This window comes from Rana temporaria, chromosome 10, assembly GCF_905171775.1.
Source record: "Rana temporaria chromosome 10, aRanTem1.1, whole genome shotgun sequence".
Lineage (NCBI taxonomy): Eukaryota > Metazoa > Chordata > Amphibia > Anura > Ranidae > Rana > Rana temporaria.
The window spans coordinates 30,634,517-30,647,954 of NC_053498.1; positions in this window are offsets into that span (position 1 = coordinate 30,634,517).

The following is a 13,438-nucleotide window of genomic DNA, read 5'->3' on the forward strand; positions in this document are numbered from 1 at the left end:
AGTTCAATTCTACAAAAAATAAATATAATTATTTGTCAAAGTTGCTCAAATCCTTAAAGCGGGGGTTCACCCTAAAAAAAAATTCTAACATTACATCCAGGATACTAACAACATTTACGGTATGCAGGTCTTTTTTTTTTAATCAACGTACATACCGTTATATTGTGATTTTCTCCCCGGCTTCCGGGTTCTGATTGCTGCAGGACTGGCCCTTCCTATCCCTGGGTTAGATGATTGACGTCTGGTGAAACAGTTCCCATGTCGCACAATGGCGCGTCACCAGATTTCCGTAAATAGCCGAGCTGCGAGCGCCTGTGCAGTCAGCTCTACGAGGCGGGCGCAGGCGCCGTATAGCGCCAACTCGCAGCTCGGCTATTTACGGAAATCTGGTGACGCGCCTTGTGCAACATGGGAACTGTTTCACCAGACGTCAATCATCTAACCCAGGGATAGGAACGGCCAGCCCCGCAGCAATCAGAACCCGGAAGCCGGGGAGAAAATCACAATATAACGGTATGCACGTCGATTAAAAAAAAAAAAGACCTGCATACCGTAAATGTTGTTAGTATCCTGGATGTAATGTTAGAATTTTTTTTTAGGGTGAACCCCCGCTTTAAGGATTTGAGCAACTTTGACAAGGGCTGAATTGCAATGGATAGATGACTGGGTCAAAGTACCGTAACTCAAAAACAGTAGCTCCTGTGGGATGTTCCTGGCCTACAGTAGTCAGGACCAACCAAAAGCAGGCCAAGAAAGGAAAACCAGTGAACCAGCGGGCAGAGTATGGGAGGCCAAGGATTAAGCATGAGGAGAGACAGCTGGCCCATGTAGTTAACTCCAAAAGAGCTACTGTAGGTCAACTTGCGGAAAAATTAACGCTGGTTCTGAAAAACAAAAAGGTGTCAGAACACACAATGCATTGCAGCTTGTTGTGAATAGGTCTGCGTAGCTGCAGACTGCTCTGGGAGCCCTTGTTGACCCATGTGTACAGCCAAAAGTGCCTAGAATAGGCACATGAGCATCATAACTGAAACACGGAGTAGGCGGCCTAGTATGAGGAGTTCAAGAATGGTTTGAGGAAAATAATGAGTGAGGTGTTGATCTCAAACCAACTGAGCATCTGTAGGATGTGCTGAAAAAACAAGTCACACCTCGCAACTTAGACCCCTTTCACACTGGGTCACTTTGCAGGCGCTAGAACGCTAAAAATAGCGCCTGCAAAGCGACCTGAAACAGCCGCTGCTGTCTCTCCAGTGTGAAAACCCAAAGGGCTTTTACACTGGAGCGGTGTGCTAGCAGGATGGTATAAAAAGTCCTGCTAGCAGCATCTTTGGAGCAGTGTGTATAGCGCTCCTGTCAATTGACATTAATGGGGCACTACGGCTATACCGCTGGCAAAGCGCCAGAGACACTTTGCAGAGTTTTTTAACCCTTTCTCGGCCACTAGCATAGGGTAAAACCGCCCTGCTAGCGGCCGAATAGCGCCGCAAAATTGACGGTAAAGCGGCGCTAAAAATAGCGGCGCTTTACCCAGTGCCGGCCAAAGACATTGTGCTGCCTGGTACCAAGAATGAAATGCTGCCCCCCCCCCAAAAAAAAATACACCCACCAAAATGCCCACACATCCATTATTTTATATCATGATAACTAAAGTGGACCTAGCATGGCTCTATACATGTATATAGGAGTATAAAGTGGACCTATCATGGCTCTATACATATATAGGAGTATAAAAAGGACCGGTTATGGCTCTATTCATGCAATTAGCCCCACAGTGGAGCGGAGAGCAGAATGGGAGAAGCGGCCGGGTGGCAATTAGCCCCACAGTGGAGTAGAGTGGAGAGCGGAGCTGGTGGAATGGGATGGCGGGTGGGCGGCAATTTGCTGCCCCCCTTAAAGTGCTGCCTGGTACAATGGTACCATCGGGTCCCATGGTAGGGCCGCCCCTGGCTTTACCGATGACGCCGCCCCCTGCATGAAAGGGGCCTCAAAGGATCTGCTACTGAGTGCTTGGGACTAGATAACGCAGCCTACCTCAGAGGTATAATAGAATCCATGCCCAGACAGGTTATGGTGGGTGTTCAGAATGCTATGGCTGCTCAGTGTATTTGGCAATTCAGCACAAGACAGGTGAATGTTTTTGCTGCAAAAAAAAATCTATCAATAAATAAAAAAATCTATCAAATAAAAATATGTTCATTTTTTAATCATACAACTACAGAGCTTTGTTGCCTTGTTATTATTCAGAGTATCAAGGAAAATAAATTCATGACCGCCAGCGAGACTTGAGGCTATATGGATGGAGGGCAGAGGCGCTACAGGGGAAGACAACTGAGAAAACAACTCATCAGGGATGGCAGGCTCGGAATACACTGCACAGAGGAAATGAGGCAATTCATGGAAGTAATTGGTTGTGTTCACTTCGCACCACAGTCTTCAAAAGTTACATTAACTCTGTAACTGTTCCTGGTGCAGCTGCTGGGCGCTGTTACTACAGTAACACAGACATTGGTGTCTGTGACGGAAAAGCAGCAGTTCCAAGGCACAGTCTCGTGTCTTGCATATGCTGCATTTTTCTCTACCAAATGAGAAGTATTCTTGTGAGAATAAGCACACAGCTGCCGCCGATTCAGATTTTCACAGTAAAGGGAGAGAGGGCAACAAAATCTAAAGGGTCACTATGTCAATATTAACCACTTGACCACCAGGCACGTAAACCCACTTAATAACCAGACCAATTTTCAGCTTTCGGTGCTCCCACAATTTGAATGACAATTACTTAGTCATACAACACTGTACCCAAATGAAATTTTCGTCCTTTTTTTCACACAAATAGAGCTTTCTTTTGGTGGTATTTAATAACCGTTGGGTTTTTTATTTTTTGCGCTATAAGAGAAAAAAGACTGAAAATTCTGTAAAAAAAATGAATTTTTCTTTGTTTCTGTTATAAAATTTAGCAAATTTTGTATTTTTTCTTCATTCTTTTGCATAATGATGAAGTTACGCCGAGTAAATAGATACCCAACATGTCACCCTTCAAAATTGCACACGCTCGTGGAATGGCGCCAAACTTTGCTACTTAAAAATTCCCATAGGAGACGTTGCAGGGTATTGTGGGGTATTGCAGAGTATTGTGGGGTATTGCAGAGTAGTGTGGGGTATTGCAGGGGTATTGCAGAGTATGGGTATGAAGTATTGTTTGTATTAGGGAAGGGATGGCGGAGCAGGGATGGATGGATGGCTGGATCTGTGACTGCATTTGTCACAGATCCAGCCCACCGCACTCGTGCTGCATCCGCTCTCTCGCCCCCCTCTCCTCTCACACTGTACCGTTCGGTACACAGAGGGGAGGGAGGAACCGGCGTCATCACATGACGCTGGTTTGTTTACAAGTTATCGCTCCGTCATTGGACGGAGCAATCACATGGTAAACCGCCGCCATCAGCGGCGATTTACCGCGATCCGTGATGCGCGCGCTGGGTCCGGAGAACCCAGCGGTCACGGACATTCCCGTGTGCGCGCCCCATGGGGCGCGCGGGAGCGCGATTCTGGGAGGACGTCCTCCCAGAGTTAAGCAACCGCCTTGTAGACGTATATCGTCTATAGGGCGGTTGTTAAGCGGTTAACAGAAGGGGAAGGGGGACGTTCTTTTGGATGCCTCGTTTAACAGTATGACAAAAAAAACTTTAAATAAAAACAAACATTGCAAAATAAATTTTATTCTTAAAAAAAAAAAGAATAAAAATAATCATTTTTTCATTACATAAGAAAAAAATCCTGGATATTTTTATTATAAAGAAAAAATTCCAGAATATATTTATTATTGAAAAAATCCCCCCAAAAAATGGAATATACAAAATTCCAGCATATTACTATAATAAAAAATTCCAGAATATGTAGGGGTTATGTGTGACCTCATATGTGTTTCTAACTGTAGGGGGGCGGGGCTGGAATTGTGACATCATTGATCGTCTTTCACTATATCAGGGAACAGACGATCAGTGACACTGCCACTGTGAAGAACGGGGAAGGTGTGTTTACACACACACACCTCTCCCCGTTTTTCAGCTCCTGAGAGCGATCGCGGGACACCGGCAGCAAACTGGGCCGCGGTCACGGAGCTCCGGACCGGGTCGCGCACGCGACCCACGGCTGGGCACTTAAAGGGGACGTTCCTGTACGTGCCTGTGCCCAGCCGTGCCATTCTGCCGACGTATATGTGCAGGAGGCGGTCCTTAAGTGGTTAAAGGGACCACAACTCAAATATTGGTACAATATACCTGCATTCAAGGACACATTCCCAATGTCCGGTACACTCCACATCAGGCTCCTGTTAAATGTACCCATGGGGTGCCGCCAGCAATATGCATGGTTAAATGCTCATTCGGATAGGGGGGAAAGTACATATACTTTCCTTACTCCATCCTCTTCTCCATCATGTGACTAGTCTTATAGAACCAATAAACCATATCCAACTGAATGTGCAAAATCCCCCCCCCCCCGTGGATACACAGCTAGCACTCGCCAAGTATTCCACACCTTAAAGTTTCTAGAAAATCTGGAGAAAATGTGTAGCGCTATTTTCCAAAGCTGCTTCGGTTCTCTAACTGGCCAATCACAGCGCTCTGGTGTTACCATTTTCAATGCAGGCTCAACAGTCCTCCATTTTATAAGAAGATGGCAAGGGAACATGCACGTGCCGGGAGAACAGTGGAGAATACTGGCTGCTAAAGTAGTGAGGAATAAGGCTTGTCTACTTATTCCCTCCTCTCTAGCCCAAGGGGACCTCACTGCATGGGAAAATGTACCAAATAGCCCGGTATTGGGATTGTAGGCAACACTTTATATATACATATATATAAAATATGCAAACACTCTGAATTTGCAAATGAAAAAAGTGTCTTGTGACATTTCCAGAAGGTCTTCCAGCTGCTGTTCAGGCATAGCAGCAGGACATGGGATTCTCTATGACCTCATAGTTTGAGCTCTGCTGGCTGACATCTCGGAGGTCATAGGTTTTCCACACCTTCCTCCTAGTATGTAATAATGCTTCTATATTTGCATAAGGTGCAGAGACAATCACTACACCGAACAATGTTAGGCCTTATGTTCTCTCTTCTCATTTGATAGATGGCTGCATTTATGAAAAGAATAAACAAGTGGTAAAGTGTGGTTCCTGGAAAAAAATATGTATAGTTCCTACAGATAAATTATTGCTAGATTACTTCTATCACATAGTAGCACCCTTTTTTCAACTCCTTTATCACAGAAGAGGGAAACACTAGGCAAAACGGCATACAGATAATGAACAGAGAAGCACAGATTTGCAAGTATGTAGGCATGCACACTTTTCCATTTGCAATGTCATTGCAGCAAAAAATATACATACTTTAGTTTAGCTTTAAAGGGTTTGTAAAGCATTAAGGTGAAACATCTGACAGTTACGGCCCCCCCAGCCCCCCCTGTTTTACTTACCTGAGCCTGTTCACCTGCTGCGCTTGCCCCCGACGTCCTCTTCTCCGCTCAGTCTGGCCGTTGGCTAGAGTGAATAGATTGATAGCAGCACAGCCATTGGCTCACGCTGCTGTCAATCACATCCAATGACGCGGCGAACTGGTTGGCGGGGTCAAGTGATACAGTGAGCGGCTATAGCCACCGGCTGTATCACGGGAGCATGCCCGCAAGAACTAACTCCCATGAAGGGGGTTAGTTCTTGCGGGGAGGAGCCAAGACAGCTGCCGAGGGAACCCAGAAGACCAGGTTCTGTGCAAAACGAGCTGCACAGTGGAGGTAAGTAGACATGTGCCTTCCCGTTCGTAACGAATGGATGTTTGTACGAATTTGTTAGTTTTCGTACATTCGTATCAATTCGAATATCCGAAAAGCTGAAAGAACCAAAATACAAAAATTACGGAATTACGAATAAGCAAAATAAAATAATCTTACTAAAATACGAAACACCGAAAAAGCACAAGAACGACAATGACATCTATAACGAACGATTTGCATTCCGTATTTTAAATCCTTTGTCTGTTTGTATTTTCATTCGTATGTTCATATTTTCATTTGTGTGTTTTGTAAATCCATTTGTCTGTTCGTAAATTTGTGTACTTGTATCATTCTTTCGAATGGGCACTGGGCAGTGTAGTTAGTGAGTGATTACTTAATATTTTAGCCAATCAGCTTATCTCTTTTGTGCTGAGTCACATTGGACAGTGGAAAGCCTCGTACACACGATCGGACTTCAAACAAACTTTTCCGTGGATTTTTGTCTGAAGGGAGTTGGCCGGAGTTTTGAAACCGAAAAAGTTTGTCCGATAGAGTGTACACACGGTCGGATTTTTTGGAAAATGCTCATTTTGACGTTTGTTGGCAAAAAGTCAGACCGTGTGTACGGGGCTTAAGAGAAAGTATATCTTAATATGGATTAGCCACGTGTTGCTATGTATTTACGAAAGTACAAAATTACGAATCCATTAAACGAAAATTATTATCTAATAAAATTACGAATTTCGAATCAACGAAAATAAAACTGTTACGAAATACGAACGGGTCCGAATAGGAAAACTTGAGTCTTACGAAATTACGAATCTACGAGACGAAACGGAACAAAAAAATCTGAAAATGTTTGTTGTGCATATGTCTAGAGGCAAGTATAACATGTTTGTTATTTTATAAAAAATTATATATATATATATATATATATCCTTTACAACAACACAGCATCTTCCCGCAGGGATGTAGTCCCAAGGGAAGGGGGTGAGCATGCTCACTAACCCCCAGCCAGAATGGCTCAGATGATGGGGGCAAGCTTACTGAGGAGAAACAGGAAGTGAGAAATTCAGACAAAGAAACAAAACATTTAGAAGGGAAATTTAAGGAAAATGTAAGTTGCTGGGCAGCTACCTATTATTATTTTTATTTTTTTTTAGACCTGTGCCATTTTGGGTTGTTTAGTCTTCTGCCAAAGGTCAGCTTGGATTTCTTAAGCCCAGATGAGTGTCAAAACCCTACAAAATGCTACTTCACATTGGTGTCCTTCCCAGGTACAGATTTGGGAGACAAAGACAACCTTTCCATGGAGACATTCTCACCAGGCAAAATCTATTCGAGAAAGTTACCCCAAATATATACTCTTCCTCAGCCCAAATCACTGACATAAAGCCACAGTAGAAAAACAAAAGAGTAATTGGTCAATACAGAATACATTTTCATAACCCAATACATTGTACTTTCTAACTAATGGAGAACACTCAACAGCATGCATGAAGCAATCAATGTTCTGGGCTTAGGGGAACCCAAACAAACACAAATTCACATTACAAAACAAAGCTCAGGCTGGCAAAACCCTAGCTGCGAACATTAAATTTAGCCTGGACCCTCTAGCTTAAAGGAACACTAAAGGTTCGTTTTTTATTAGATCAATTGATTGCTGTAAGCTAGAGCATTTAAATATCACTTACCTCGTTTTTCCTTTTGACCTCCAAAATACAGTAATCAAGATTTGAAAATGCCATTTCCCGTCTCTCCTCTTCTTGCTTTCCACCAGCATCTGAGCCGTTTTGCATGGTGGAAAGCAGAATGTGCTCACCCCCTCCCTATGTCTACAGCCCTGTGTGAAGATGCTCTCTTATCCCTCACAGGTATGGAGGCTAAGCCTAATGGGAACTGCAGTTCCCATTAGGTCGTGAAGTAGCAAGAATGAATGCGCACCGCAAACCAGGATGTCAGTGAGAATGGTTGTACAGAATTACATATTTGCAGATGGGCAGGTTCACATCAGTGAGTGGATGGGTCATCTTCAAGTAGTCCCCAGGCTGAAAAGAGTACACTGTACAGCTAATCACTTTCGCTGAAAAATCTGGGGGTGTCTTTTGTATAATGGATCTACATTTGCTCTAGCTCTGATATGAAGAGACTTTGGCTTAGAGCGTGGACCCCAGCTGAGGAGAGTTATGAAAACCTAATGTGCTTATGTACGGTTTACAGAGCACATGCTGCCATCTCCACCGCTGCACAGCTAACCTGCATGCTTTCAGTACATTTGGAAACTTGTTACAGAGCACGCAAACATATTTGTAGGTTCTTAAAAGAGAATTACGGTCAAAATAAAACTCTTAATGGTAAATTAGGATGCTTGTTATGGTGTAGGGACCCCGACTTAAAGGGGTTGTAAAGACAAAAATATTTTCCTCTTAAATGAAAGTCTGACAGTAGCGGATAAAGTAAAAAGTAATGTTTTGCATTATAACTAGTTTGATACCTGTTGAAATCGAGCGGTTTTATTCACTTCCAGCACTCCTGAATCATTATTCTTTTAGTTCATGCAGCTTTGCCAGAAGACATCACCTTTATGCCAAGAGTTAAAGCAGCATTAAACTCAAAAATAAAAAATGTAATATATTGCAGCTTACCAATCATTCATTTTGGTGACTGTATTCAATTTTATGAAGCTTTTTTTCCCTTGATTTTTACCTTTAACACGTGAGCTGTCCAGAGAGTTGAGACAAACCATTTACAACTGACTCTGGTGATTACAAATCGATCGTTTTTATTTTTTTTACTTTTATTCAAAAAGAGGGGGCCCCCCCATGAGGGTTGCCAGGCTCAGTAAACCAGGGACAGTATGTAAAAATCTATGTTTTTTTTTAGATCTGTCCCTGATATGTCCAAAACCGACATGCTTTTGATGTGAAAATCCCGAGATTTTAGCTGCCCCGCCTCTGCACTGCCTCCTGGCGTGGTGGCCATCTGTAAGCCCAGGGGCCCCATAATCTTCTATTGCCCGGGGGCCCCATAATTTGTCAGTCCGCCCCTGTTTTAGAGTACCCCGCATCCTCTCCCTGGATGAGCCTGCATTGTTGGTGTGCTTGGAACTGTGTTTGTGGAAAACAGCCTCTACCTTGGCATATTCTCAATGGCTCCTTCCGGAGGTGAACACTACAACTATAATTACTTAATCACTTGCTGACCTGCCATCGTCATTATACTGTGGCAGGTCAGCACAATCCCACAAGCCGTCGTAGCTGTACTTCGGCCCCTTTAAGCGGGATAGCAGGAGTGCGCGCACCTTCCGCTGCACTGCAGGGGTGCCGATGCGTGTGACCGGTGGTAAATTTGCCCGCCGGCCACACGCGATCGTGGGCACGGGAGCCAGAACACGTACGTATGTGTGTGTGTAAACACACACATGCCAGTTCTGTGAAGGGAAACAGATCTCAAGTTCCCACTAGCTAGGAACCATGTTCTCTCATTTCCTCCAGTCACTCCCACCCCCCTGCAGTTAGAACACACACTAGGGAAGACAGCTAACCCCTTGATCGCCCCCTAGTGTCAACCCCTTCTCTGCCAGTGACATTTACACAATAAACAGAGCATTTTTATAGCACTGATCACTGTTTAAATAGTCAATAGTCCCAAAAATGTGTCAAAAATTTACGATCTGTCCTCCATAGTGTCGCAGTCCCAATAAAAATAGCAGATTGCCACCATTACTAGTAAAAAAAATATAATAATAAAAATGCCATAAATCTATCCCCTATTTTGTAGAAGCTATAACTTTTGCGCAAACCAATCAATATACGCTCATTGTGATTTTTATTACCAAAAATAAAAGAATACATATTGGCCTAAACTGAGGAAAACATTTACTTAAAAATAAAAAAAAATGGGGATATTTAATACAGCAAAAAGTACAAAATATTGTATTTTTTCATAATTGTCGCTCTTTTTTTGTTTATAGCGCAAAAAAAAAAAAACGCAGAGGTGATCAAATACCACCAAAAGAAAGCTCTATTTGTGGGGGAAAAAAGGACTTCAATTTCGTTTGGGTAAAACGTTGCATGACAGTTAAAGTGACGCAGTGCCGTTTCGTAAAAAATGGCCCGGTCATTGTGCAGCCAAATCTTCCGGGGCTGAAGTGGTTAAAGATGCATTTTCAGTATTGGGTGAAACCGACTTTAAACATGTTGAATTTGTTGAGTCCCTTTTAAACACTAAGCCTAGATTAAATTTGCAGTTAAAATAAACTATGATGTAATATTTGAAGGCAAGCCAAGTCTGGATTTTTATTTGGCCAATTCAGTAATGAGTAGGAGAGGATGTTTTCATGACCTTTTACAGTAAATGATAATTATACAGTTTAAAAACTCCTAAAACACTCTTAAACAGAGTAAATCATTACTTATGTGCCATTCTTCTTGTACAGAGCTTTAAAGTTAAAATAAATAAATGGAAAAATGCATTTAAAGAGCAACTCTGTTAAGCATTGTTTGATCTAAAATGGCCAGTGGCGGTGCGTCCATAGAGGGCGCAGGAGTGTCGCCCCCTCTCTCCTGCACCGCTCTTTCACCAATAGATAGATTCATGCATTGCATGAAACTGTTTATTGTCGCTGCTGCCGCCCCCTATTTAGGTGTCCGGCCCCTTGTCGGGTATCTGAATTAGAGCGGCAGGGGTGTTATTGGAAACGATTAATAGGCGTTCAAATTGGTAAACAACGGGTGCAATACTGTGCGTTCGCCGTTTGCACAGTGTTGTGTTAGAGAAACGAATAAATTGCTTCCCTAAAACTGACCCACCTCTCAGCCAATCAGGTACACCAGGTCAGTGTGCCCCGCCCGTCTGCCACGCGGGGGGGGGGCACACTGGCAGAAATTGATGGGGCACACTCATAGGTGTGCGCAGCCTATGGCATTAGGGTGTGCACATCAAAGCTCAAACACACATGCGTGTTTAATATACCGGCAGTTTAATATATATGGCAGTGGGCAAGTCAGTAGGGCTTTGTCAGCAGGACAGAGATTGGTGTCAGTGTGTTTATTTGTATTATTATTTTACAATTTTTTTTTTATTTTTATTTTTCTTTAAAGGCAGCAGGAGGAATCTGCACAGTACAGGGTGATTAGGGTGTGCCCAGGCACACCTTACACCCTATGTGCGCACGCCTATGGGCACACTGGCAGCAATTGATGGTTATAGTAGCTGCATTTGATGGCACAGTGGCGTCAATTTATGGGTACAGTGGCTGCGTTTGATGGGCACAGTATCTGCAATTGTTTTGTTTTTTTCAGTTTGTTTGCGCCCCCCCAAAAAACATTTTGGAGCACCAGCAACCACTGAAAATAGCTAAATAGCACAACTTTCACATTAGAAAGGTGTAGCTCTTTCTATAAAACAAATTCATTTCTGCAATGTATTCATGCCTCCCACACTGGTGTTTCCTGTATAGCGCCGCCTCCTGTCACAGGTGGAGTGATACCAGCTGGTGATACCAGAATGTAAGACTGTTGTTATTAAAGGTATGTTTATTACTAAAATCACGGTGTATATATGGGCATATCTGTTCTGCAGTGGTTACTGGGATTTTTTCAAACTGATCCATAGACTGCACTGAGCCATAGACTTCTGGCATTACCTGCGGGATTGGTGCGCTTTCAGAAAGTACGCCACAGATGAACTGTGCTGCACCTGCGGTGTGGGTAAACAGCAGTGCATCAGTGGGAAAGCAGCCCCAGGCCCCTTTAGCACAATCGGTCCAACCCAATTGTACTATAAAAACCAGAAGAGGATTCGTCCCATTCCATCTGGATGGATTGGATCGGAGGGCCTATAGAAGCCATAGTAGCATGAGCTGTGTCCGCTATGCATATGCAGAAAGGACATGGACCTGTCATCTGCCCGCTCCACCAATTGTGGCCCGTGACTGGTTACCAAGTCGCTTAAGTGGCCCTCGCTCTTCAGAAGATTGGGCACCCCCACTGTGAAGGATGGCCATTTTCTCAATCTCTTTGGGGAGATATCAATTTGTTTCCTGTTGCTTCTCCAAGACAGCAAGTGAAGGGAAATCTCCCCACAATAATACAGGCAGCCCCCAAAGAAAACTCAAGTATTATATTTTTTTACATATTACATTATAAAAATGTTGGATATAAATATATGACATCTCATTGATTTGTACAGGCGGAGCAGCAGCAGATAAACATAAAAAACCTGTCCGTATTCACACAGAAATAAACTACCATATTTTCCGGTGTATAAGACGATCTTTTGTATGTAAAAAAATGCCTCAAAACTCGGGGGATGTCTTATACTCCATTATCTGTCAGACTGCGGGCATACATTATTCAAAAGCCGCGCCTCCTCCTTAGGCTGTTCCGTGATAGGCGGAACACTCATTTTCCCAGCAGAGCCTCTGTTCAGTGTTCCGCTTATCACAGATGCCTTCTCATCCTCGGCCTCGGACGAGAGGACATCCGTGATAGACAAAACACTGAACAGAGGCTCTGCTGGGAAAATGAGTGTTCCGCCTATTACGGAACAGCCTGAGGAGGAGGCGCGGCTTTTGAATAATGGACGCCGGCAGCCTGACAAACTATGCAAACAGGATAAGGTAGGGAGATCGTCAAGGCCGGCAGTGGCACAGGGAGGCCGGCAATAGCACAGGGAGCAGGAACAAAGACTGTCTCTGGACAGCCACACTCTGAACAAATTGTAGCCTTTCATTAAAAGAAGGACAGCACTACAAATCACAGCAAAATAATTAAAACCTGACTGTTGACGCGTTTCGCACTGAAACTAGTGCTTAGTCATAAGCTAGTCAGAGCTATGACTAAGCACTAGTTTCAGTGCAAAACGCGTCAGTGGTCAGGGTTTATTTTATTTTGCGGTGACTTGTAGTGCTGTCCTTTTAATAAAAGGCTACAATTTGTTCAGAGTGCGGTTGTCCAGAGAAAATCTTTGTTCCTGCTTTGCTAAGTGCATTGCCTGCACCTGAGTTGTCTGCAACGGAGGATATTCATCTGGGTTCCCACCTGGAGCGGCTATTCCCTTTTCCAATGGCATAGGAAGGCCGGCAATGGCACAGTGAGGCACGTAATGTAATGGCACAGTGAGGCACGTAATGTAATGGCACAGTGAGGCACGTAATGTAATGGCACAGTGAGATTTGAAAAAAGCTAAAAAAAAACTTTTTCCGTCAGCGTTTGTTCCTGCCAGAGGTTGTTCCGGCTACCCCTCAGCTTCCAGACAGTCTAGTAGGAAGGGGATCGTCTTATATGGCGAGTATATCCCAAAACCAAAATTTTTCCTGGAAAAATAGGGGGTCATCTTATACGCCCAGTCATCTTATATGCCGGCAAATACGTTAAACTAATTTTGAGAGGAGAACGTCCATGAATAGTCATGTGAATGTGCCCTTTAAGACAGCCTCCATGATGTGTGTTAAGAAATAAAACAATATAAATTAGGTAATTTAGGTGGTACAGAAACATTTTAATAACGATCAGAGAGTGAACAGCAAATACCGTGTTTACCTTTGGTAGAAAATTTGGTAAGTGATAACTAGCTGTATTTTAAGTACCGTATTTTCCGGCGTATAAGACAACTTTTTGCATCTAAGTACGTCCAGGCGCCAGTGCCGTTTGTTCGACACAGGTGT